Below are 11109 nucleotides of genomic sequence, written 5' to 3' on the forward strand. Positions count from 1 at the left end.
ATGAACAATCTTTTTGATGTGTTGCTGTATCCGGTTGGCCAAGATCTTGTTTAATATTTTGGCATCTATGTTCATCAGAGATATTGCTCTGTAGTTTTCCTTTTTTGTTCTGTCCCTATCAGCTTTTGGTATCAGGGTGATGTTGGCTTCATAAAAGGTGGAAGGGAGTATTCCTGTTTCCTCAGTCTTATGGAATAGCTTAAGAAGTATGGGTATTAACTGTTTCCTGAAAGTTTTGTAGAATTCGTTTGTGAAGCCATCTGGTCCAGGACTTTTGTTGTTGGGGAGATTCTTAATAACAGTTTCAATTTCTTTGTCTGTGATTGGTGCATTTAGATTTTGTAGTTCTTCTTGGTTCAGTTTTGGAAGTGCATAGGTTTCTAGGAATTGTTCCATTTCTTCCAGATTCTCTAGCTTGGTGGCATATAGTTCTTTATAGAAGTTTCGCAGGATTCTCTGGATTTCTGTGGTGTCAGTTGTGATATCTACTGCATCGTTTACAATTCTATTAATTTGAGTCTTCTCTCTTTTTTGTTTGGTGAGTCTGGCTAGGGGTTTGTCAATTTTGTTTAATCTTTCAAAGAACCAACATTTGGCTTCATTGATCTTTTGTATGGTTCTTTTATTTTCGATGTTGTTTATTTCTGCTCTAACTTTAGTGATTTCTGTCCTTCTGGTTGCTTTAGGGTTCCTTTGTTCCTCTTCCTCTAAGTCCTTGAGGTGTGCAGTAAGGTCGTTCATTTGAGCTTCTTCTTGGAGTTTAATATGTGATTGTATGGCTATAAGTTTCCCTCTCAGTACTGCTTTAGCTGTGTCCCAAATATTTTGATAGGTTGTGTCTTCATTTTCATTAGTTTCCAGGAACATTTGAATTTCCTGCTTGAGTGAGTCTCTGACCCAGTGGTTCTTAAGGAGCATGTTGTTTAGTTTCCAAATAATGTGTCTTTTAATAATTTTCCGTTTGTTGTTAAATGTTAGTTTTACTCTACTGTGGTCTGAGAAGATACTTGGGATGATTTCAATGCTCTTGAATTTATTGATGCTGTCTTTGTGGCCTAACATGTGGTCTATCCTTGAGTATGTGTTATGTGGATTTGAAAAGAAGGTGTATTCCAGTTTTTTGGGGTGGAGGAGTCTGAAAATGTCCAAGAGGTCTAGTGTGTCGATCTCTTCATTCAATTCTCTTGTATCTTTATTGGTTCTCTGCTTTGTTGATCTGTCTAAGTGTGAGAGTGGGGTATTGAAGTCTCCCACTATTATTGTATTACTATTGATGTATTTTTGAAATTTTTTCAGTAGATGCTTAATGTATTTAGATGGTCCCTCGTTGGGTGCATAGATGTTAATAATTGTTAAGTCTTCTTGGCTGATTGATCCTCTAATCATTATGTAATGTCCTTGCCTATCTTTTATTTAATTTAAAATCTATTGTGTCTGAGATGAGAATGGCTGTTCCTGCCCTTTTTTGTGGTCCGTTAGCCTGTATGATAGTTTTCCATCCTTTCACTTTAAGTCTGTGTTTATCTTGTTGTGACAGATGTGATTCTTGCAAGCAGCATATGGTTGGGTTATGTTTTCTGATCCATCCCCCCACCCTGTGCCTTTTGATGGGTGAGTTTAAGCCATTGACATTTATTGATATTATGGATTTAATGTATTGTAGTGCCACTGTTCTAAAAAAAATTGTTTGCTCTGATATATTGCAAGTATTATAGTGATGTTCTTGTTTATAAGAGGTCTTTTAGTACCTCTTTCAGGGCCGGCTTGGTGATGGTTGCCTCCTTTAACTGTTGTTTGTGTAAGAAGGTTTTGATCCCTCCATCTAGTTTGAATGAAAGTCTAGCAGGATATATTATCCTTGGTTGAAACCCTTTTTCATTCAGGGCTCGATAGATATCTTACCATTCCCTTCTGGCTTTTAGAGTTTGAGTGGAGAAGTCTGCAGATAATCTTATGGGTTTTCCCTTGTATGTGACTTTTTGTTTCTCTTTTGAAGCCTTTAGGATCCTTTCTTTATCCTTACTTCTTCTCATTGTGACTATGATGTGTCTTGTTGTCTTAAGGTCTGGGTTGATTCTGTTTGGTACTCTCTGGGCCTCTTGAATCTTGATGTCCTTTCTGTTATTCAGGTCTGGGAAGTTTTCTTGTATTATTTCCTCTAGAATGTTTGCTTCCCCTTCCTCTCTTTCTTCCTCTGGCAGGCCAATTATACGAATGTTACTTCTTTTGAGATCATCCCATATGTCTCTGTTGTTGTTTTCAGTCTCTCAATCTCTTTTTAAGCTCTTTCACCTCTTTCTTTGTTTTCTCTAACTCAACCTCTGTCTGACTAATTCTGTTTTCTGCTTCTGTTAGTCTGCTTTCCCTTGCCTCAGCTTCTTTCCTTAGTTCAGCTATTTCAGCTTTCAGTTCTCTAATTGCCTCAAGATACTCAGTATTTTCCTTGGGGATCTCAACTGTTGTTTCCCTTATACTGCCATTCCTTTCCTCCAATGTTGTTTTCATGTCTGTGATTAATAAGTTTATTATTGCTTGAATACTTTTCTTATCTATGGTTACTTCTGACTGATTTGTAGTTTCTTCTGGGCTCTTGTCTTCATTCATTGGAGTAGCAGTTTTATTTGTTTTTGATCTACCCATTTTTTTTATTTATGTGTTTCTTTTTTTATGCTCTGTTGTTCCTCAGCTGTTGTGTCTTGAGTACAAGTAACACTGTACTAAATACCTTTATGACAATTGCACTCACCAACCTCCGGAATTACAGTAGCAACTGAAGTAAGTATTGAAGGAGTTTAATCGTTACCAGTTAGCCAAACAATTTCTCCAGTCCGTGAAAAAATAGTAACCAAATCCCAGTGAAGAAAGAGAAAAGAAAGAGAGGATAGCAAGAATAGACAGTTATGCAAATCTACTATCCAGTGTATATTCTAGGGGTAACAAGAGGGGAAAGGGAACTAGAGCAGAGATACACACATAGAGAGTCCACTCTGAGTCAGATTTCTTCCCCAAAGTAATTCACAAATTCAGAAAGGCAAAGAAGAAGGAAAAAGTGTATGACAAGATTTAAAAAAAAGAGAGAGAGAGAGACAAGAGAGAGAAAAGGGAGAAGATAAGAAAAAGAGTTGTAATTAAAGAGCAGTGCAAGGAACTTCCCAAGTGTGTATCAGTGAATTCAAAAAAGCACCCTGTTTGGTGGTGTGGGGTATCCTGCTAGGAGCTGGTCCCCAGGGACTGATTATGGTGGGGAGGGGGGAAGGAGGTATGCTTGAAAATTAAAAGGAAGTCAAAAGAATTTTTTCCCCTACTCTAATTCTTAACCCAAATTAAGTTATAGTCACCTCTTTGGTGTCACCTTATTGGCTGGCCTGCTAAAGGCAGAAAATCCTACTGTTTCCAGGGGATATGTTTGGAGCTCAGCGGCTAGCAGCTTCTCAGTCCGCCATCTTCCAGGAAACCCCCCCCTCCAGAATTTTTTAAAGGATTTCTCGAAAATGAAAACTAGCTCCAAGTCCTTTGATCCAATGAGAGCTATACTTAAGAAGTCTTTGGATCCGCCCTCAGGGTCGCAGTGGTCCCTGGAGACTCCCAAGAGAAAGCCCCCTAGCTATAGTGCTCCCTCCGGGTCCTCTGCCTGCCGCCCAGCAGCGCTCTGCAACCGGCGGAGGAGCCACCTTCCCGCCTTGCCCGCCGCCTGGGAAGTCTGGAGCAGCCCGCCAGCTAGTCCATGCCACCTTTACTCTAATTCTTAACCCAAATTAAATTATAGTCACCTCTTTGGTGTCACCACTAGGACCCCTTATTGACTGGCCTGCTAAAGGCAGAAAATCCTACCGTTTCCAGAAGATGTGATCAGAGCACACGCTGCTAACAGCTTCTCAGTCCGCCATCTTCCTGGAACCCCAAAGAGAAGCTATTCTATAGGCCTATAGAACTATGTTAAGATTTCAAAGTGCTAACTTTCATCTAGATGTATAGGTTTTACTGATGACTCAAATCACATATTCTTACAATATGATTTATTGAGGGAATCCACATTGTAAGGATATAAGCATGAAATTTAGTGGGGAGATTATAAACCATTGAGGTAAAGTTCAAGAGATGTAAAAGCAAAGATATGGAGTTCACATTTTGGAATGTTCCATGGGACATCAACTCCTCTGGGATGGGAGTTCCTCTGAACAAAAACTCTGCCAATATCTGTAGAAGGCTTCTAAAAATCCACAGGCTAAAAGTTCAAGCATCTAAGATTGGCTTATTTCAGTTCCTGTATTCTGTCTTCAGAGGCATTATCAGGTGCTGGAGAAAAGGACTTAGATGCCATGTTTGTGTGTGTGTGTGTGTGTGTGTGTGTGTGTGTGTGTGTGTGTGTGTGTGTAAATATCACTAAGATGTCTCCTTGGCCCAATTTTTATTTTAATTTATTTTATTTTGCAAGGAACATACAGAGGGAGAGATACCAAAAAATTAAAAATGATTCAGACAACTTTTCAAGGTGTGATTCATTTAAGCTTACATGCAATTATGTTGTTTGTAAATAAAGGAAATCACATTTTACCACCAAAATGTAAACATTCTTTTTCACAGTGTTATTTACTATGTGCAGTTGCTCATTTTTTCTTCATTTATGAAAGTAAACTTTGAGATTAGCAAAATAGCATATTTAGGAAGGTGCCTGTTTTGCCATGCTTGAGTCCTAGGTTCAAGACACTAGTCCCAGCCAAGACACTAGGAAAAGCTGCAGTCTCTCTCTTTCTTTCTCTCTCTCTCTCTCTTCGTTTCCAACTTCAGTATCACCTTATTCATGAGATGCTGTACTATAAGATTGCTGTTGTTAAAAGGTTTATTTTAGGAGTGGGGGTGGGAGGTGGTGCACACCTGGTTGAGTGCACACCTTGCCATGTACAAGGACTCAGCTCCAAGTCCTTGTTTCCTACCTGCAGGTGGGAAGCTTCACAAGTGATGAAGCAAGTATTGCAGGCTCTGTCTCTCTCCCTCTCCATCACTCTCTCCAGTCTCAATGTCTCTGTCCTACCAAATTTTTTAAAAGGGGGCATGGCCATCAGGAGCAGTGGGTTCAATGTACAGGCATCAGCCACAGCAATACCCCGGTGGCAATGAGAGAGAGAGAGAGGAGAGAAAGAGAGGGAGAGAGACCTAGACCTCTAATGGATCCCTCTCTGCACCACTACTGGTCACTTCCATCAGGAACTTCATCACAAGTCCTCCTGTGTGCCCTCCCAGGACCTTGCCCTTACCATAGAGCAGCTACCCTAGTCTCCAAAGGGAGGCTGGGGTATCTTGTCCCAACACTAGAGGAAGATTGACCCTGAAATGAGTGCAGCCTGCACTGTTCCCAGCTGTGACCATGAGATGCGAGCTCAGACCAATAGGAACTCAGAGGCTGCAGAGACTCTGGCACTAAATATAGACATACATACATACATACATACATACATACATACATACATACATATATACGGGTTGTGGGTCAGGTGGATGGAGATAAATAATTAATCCTATCCACAGAATACTTACAAGAATGGGAACTATTCTCTGCCGTAATCCGTAATCTAACCTTCAAGCCCTTTTCTCTATTTTGTCAGACAATGTTTATCCAACTTCATGCTAGCTATCGAACTCAGGCATGTGCCCCTGGAAACATGCCTAGGGTGGACCTCCTAGCTTTCTTCCACCCTAGGATTCCTGACCTCATCTGCTCTGTTGCTGCTTTAGGTTCCTGCTCATTAACCATTTTGTCTCACTTTTTGTGCTGCTATCTTTGACACCAGTTGCAGATACTATCATCATTCCATCCTGACTTCCGTCCTGGAACCTTGCCTCTCCAGAGCTCTATCTACCCCACTAGGGAAAGACAGAGACAGGCTGGAGGTATGGATTGACCTGCCAACGTCCAAGTTCAGCAAAGAAGCAATTACAGAAGCCAGAACTTTTACCTTCTTCACCCCCAGAACAACCCTGATCCATACTCCCAGTGGGGGAAAAGTGATAGGAGGAAGAGGATAAGAGGGCTCTGAATTCAAGCTTCATCCGGTCTAGAGAGAGAGTACAAAAAGGGAGGAGCTATTTGGATGAAGTAATAGGAATATGTGTGGCTTGGAGGGGAAGAGAGGACTGGACTTAGAAGAAAAGTGGTGATAATTATGTACAAAGGTACACAGATAGCTGTAGACATGATGGTTAACCCATGTCTGCAACCTTGGGAGAATCTCGGTGAACTGTAATGGAGGGATCAGGGATTCTGAACTCTAGTAGTGGGAACGGTGTGGAACTGAACCCCTGTTGACATGTAATTTGGTAAATTAATATAGAATCACTAATAAAAATAAATAAAATAATTTTAAAATCAAAAAGAGAGTTTATTTCCAAAATTTCCTGAGTATCAGAACATTTTATCCTCAACCATAACATCATCTTGTTCCATCATAGGAACTTAAGTCCCAGCCTCCTCATACTACTTCTCCCTTCCCCCTTCCGGATCTTTAAATCTGCTGCAACAGATTATAGTCCCTTGAGGATTCACCAGTCTCGTCCTTTGCTTTGTTTCTTTGATCCCAATTGTGTATAAGATAGATCATTGGTGTTCATCCTTCTCCTTCAGGCTTATCTCACTCAACAGGATTCCTTCTGGTTCATTCCATGTTGTAGCAAAGGAGAAACTGTTAGTGTTACCTCTCTCTCTTTCTTTTTTGGGAAAATTTGTGTAGAGTGGTAAATACATGATAGCAAAAAAAAAAAAAAAGTAAACTTCAGAATAGGTTGTGTTCATGTAAAATACTTACTTATTTAAAGAGAGAGGTGGGAAGAGAGAAAGAGAAAACACTGCCATGACAATATAAAATACCAGTGATCAAACCCTGGGCTTCAGGTTTGCAAAGCATACACTTTGCTCACTAAACTACCTCCCTGATATAAAGAGGTAGTTCTTATATTAATTAATTAATTAATTACCTCCCTGCTATAAGGAGGTACTTCTTATATTAGTTAATTAACTACCTCCCTGATATAAGGAGGTAGTTCTTATATTAATTTTAAATATCTTTAAAACTTATTTTAACCTAACAACTTTGTAATTTTTTAATATGTTACTTATTTCTTTACTTATTTTGGATAGAGAGAAAAATTGAGAGGGGAGGGGGAGATAAAAAAAGGAGAAAGATAAATGCTTGCAGTACTGTTTTACCACTTGTGAATTTCCCTCCTTACAGGTGGGACCGGGAGTTCTAAGAACTTTCAAGTGCTTATTTAGGGGATAGGGAGATAGTGCAACAATTTTATATAGAATTTACATGCTAGAGGTCCCAGATTCAATTCCTTGTATCACCAATAGCAAGGGCTGATCCGTGTCATGGTTAATATTTATATATATTTGAAGAACTATGTTCTATCTGTAACTCAGAAGGTCATGCAGTGGTAAATATCCCAGACTTGCAGTTCCAAATTTCCTGAATTTCATTTCTGGAAGTATATGCCAGAATAATTCTCTGGTGTATACTCTCAAATAAATAAACATTTTTTATTTAAAAACTTTTTATTATCTTTATTGGATAGAGACAGAAGTCAGAAGGGGGGGGAAAGAAAGGGAAAGAGACAGAGAGAAACCTGCAGCACTACTTCACTACTTGTAAGGATTTCCCACTGCAGGTGGGGATCTGGGGCTTGAACCCAGGTCCTTGAGTATTGTATCATGTGTGCTCAGTCAGGTGCGCCACCACCTGGCCCCAATAAACAATTTTTTTAAGTTCTGCTTTCTATTGAGAACAAACTTTAACTTAAAGGATGCCTTTTTAAAATTAAGATTTCAGCCCAACAACAAAAGTCCTGGACCAGATAGCTTCACAAATGAATTCTACAAAAACTTTAGGAAATAGCTACTACCTATACTTCTAAAGCTTTTCCACAAGATCGAAGAAACAGGAACACTCCCTCCCACCATCTATGAAGTCAACATCACCCTGATTACTTGGATGATACCTTTCCTTTCACAGTATTCTCTAATTCCATTCCAGGAGGTTCACTTCCTAACAAAGTGCCAAAACCTAGATATAGACCAGGTCCCATGAGATAGAGCATATGTTCACATGTATCCATAAATTAGGGCAAAATATATACCTGAAAGCAAAAATTCACTGTAGTCTACACTGAGTCAGTATAAAGTTCATAATGAAATAGTGTCCACTTAGAAATGTGCCTCACCTATTTCCTATTACAGTTCTCTCACACACTCCAAAGCTAACCTCATCAAAGCAAGGACTGAAAAAGTTGAATAAGGGCAAGAGACTGGCATACTTTAAAGATGACTCTTTAGTCACTATAAGGCCACCCCATCAGCTGGGGCCCTAGTTGGGGCATTACAGACATGATGAGCCTAGACCTCGAATAAATCCCTTTCTCCATTGTTACCGGTCATTTCGGTCATTTCTATCAGGAACAACAGAATAGACCCCTTTGTGGGCCCCCATAGGAACTTGTCCTCAACTTGGATCAACAATTGTAAAGAATGTTCCATCCTCAGAAGGGAGGCTGGACAATACACTCTATTCTATACCTCAGGAAGATGAGTCCTGATATTGGGGCAGCTTGAAATGTTCCTGGCCTTCAGCAGGACAGAGAACAAAGGGTTCTAAGTGTGACACCAAGGAGGTGCCTATAGCTCAATTTGGGTTAGAAAATAGAGAAAAAAACAAAGGAATTTTTTTATTATTCCCGAAGTGCACCCCTGCCCTCCCCATAACCAGACGCTGGGGGTCACAGAGCTGCTCCTAGCAGGCTCCCCCCAGTGAGCTTCTTTCTTTACCAAGATTCCAGGCTCACCAGGGATAGCATTCCAATCCTGTTCCTTTCGGAATCCCTTGGCCCTTTTTATTTTTGTCTAAGTGGCCAATTGGAGCTACAAATATCTGACCAAGCAGAGCCTCACCCCACTTGGGAAAGACTGCCTGGAGGTTTTTTGTTTTTTTTTTTTTTTTTTTTTTTTTTTAACAATCAGCTGCCTTTGCTCAGGGAGCCTGAGGCAATCTGGAGCCATCCAAGCTGCAGACAGGACAGATTTTTTACTCTGTTCTATTTTATTATTAATCTCATATATACACACACGTGTCCCTTTCCCACCCCTCCTTCAGGTTGACCAGAATTAACTCTTAGTATATTTTCCATTGCTAGGTGACTGGGTGTCTTAGCCATTGCAAGAGGAACTTGTTCCACTCTTCCTACCTCTTCTACCCACTCTCCCCCTTCTACCTCCTCCTAGCTAATTAAAACAATAATAATAAGAAATAAATATAAAAAATAAAACTCTTTCCTTTCACTGCTCTTTTTTCTCTTTTTTTCTTTCTTTTTCTCATTCTTGTCTTCCTTTCTTCCTTCCTCCTTCTTAGTATTTCTGAATTCACTGATAACTCATTTGAATTATTTTGGGGAAGAAATCTGATTCAGAGTGGACTCTCCTTGTGTGTGTCTCAGCTCTAATTCCCGTTCTCCTCAAGAAAAATACTAGCTACCCCGAGGTAATTAGAGAACTGAAAGCTGAAATAGCTGAGCTAAAAGACCAATTAGCAGAATAAGCTAATACACTAACTGAACTAAAGAAAGAAGCTGAGGAAAGGGAAAACAGATTAACAGAAGCAGAAAATAGAGCTAGCCAGACAGAGGATGATCCAGGAAAACTAAGAAAGAGGTAAAAGAGCTAAGAAAAAGAGACTGAGAGACACTGAAAACGAAAACAAAGACCTATGGGATGGTCTCAAAAGAAGTAACATTCCTATAATTGGCCTACCAGAGTAAGAAAGAAGAAGGGGAAGGAAACATGCTAGAGGAAATAATAGAAGAAAACTTCCAAGACCTAAACAACAGAAAGAACATTAAGATTCAAGAGGCCCAGAGAGCCCCAAACAGAATCAAACAAGACCTGAAGACACCAAGATACATCATAGTAAAAATTAAAAGAAGCAAGGACAAAGAAAGAATCCTAAAGGCTGTGAGAGAAAAACAGGAAGTCACATACAGGGGAAAACCCATAAAACTATCAGCAGACTTCTCTACTCAAAGTCAAAAAGCCAGAAGAGAATGCCAAGTTATCTATTGAGCCCTGAATGAAAAAGGGTTTCAACCAGGAATAATATATCCTAGTAGTCTTTCATTCAAATTAGATGGAGAGATCAAAACTTTCTCAGACAGGCAACAGTTAAAGGAGGCAACCATCACTGAGCCTTCCCTGAAAGAGCTACTAAAAGACTTCTTATAAACAAGAACATCACCATAATGCTTACCATATATCAGAGCAAATAAAAAATTGTTGAATAATGGCACTGTAGTACCTTAAATCCATAATATCGATAAATGTCAATGGCTTAAACTTACTCATTAAAAGTCACAGAGTGGGAGGATGGATCAGAAAACACAACCCAACCATATGCTGCTTGCAAGAATCCTACCTGACCTAACAAGACAAACAAAGTGAAAGGATGGAAAACTATCATACAGGCTAATGGACCACAAAAAAAGGCAGGAACAGCCATTCTCATCTCTGACACCACAGACTTTAAATAAAGTAATAAAAGATAGGAAATTACATAATGATTAGAGGATCAACCACCAAGAGGATTTAACAATTATTAGCATCTATGCACCCAATGAGGAACCATTAAAATACACCAAACACCTATTGAAAGAACTACAAAAATATATCAATAGTAATACAATAATAGTGGGAGACGTCTGTACTCCACTCTCACACTTAGATCAACGAAGCAGAGAATAAATAAAGACACAGAATTAATCGAGATAGGTAGACTAGACCTCCTGGACATTTTCAAATCTCTTCACCCCAAAAAACTAGAATACACATTTTTTTCAAAACTCCTAAGACCCAGTCTTGATTTTCCTGCTAAGTCAGTCTGCCTTGCCAGAACAAACCTATCCCCAGAACAGTAAGCAGAGAACTGAGAGCGACAGAGTGAGGGGGAGAAAGAGGGGTGCCCTTGCCCTATGGACAGACAGCATCCATCAACAGGACAGAGCTGCAGAGCTGGGGATGCCAACTTCCATAAGCAGAATGGAGACACCAAGAGATGGGTCTGAGAGCTAGAGAAG

The sequence above is a fragment of the Erinaceus europaeus genome, chromosome 19 (assembly GCF_950295315.1).
Source record: "Erinaceus europaeus chromosome 19, mEriEur2.1, whole genome shotgun sequence".
Lineage (NCBI taxonomy): Eukaryota > Metazoa > Chordata > Mammalia > Eulipotyphla > Erinaceidae > Erinaceus > Erinaceus europaeus.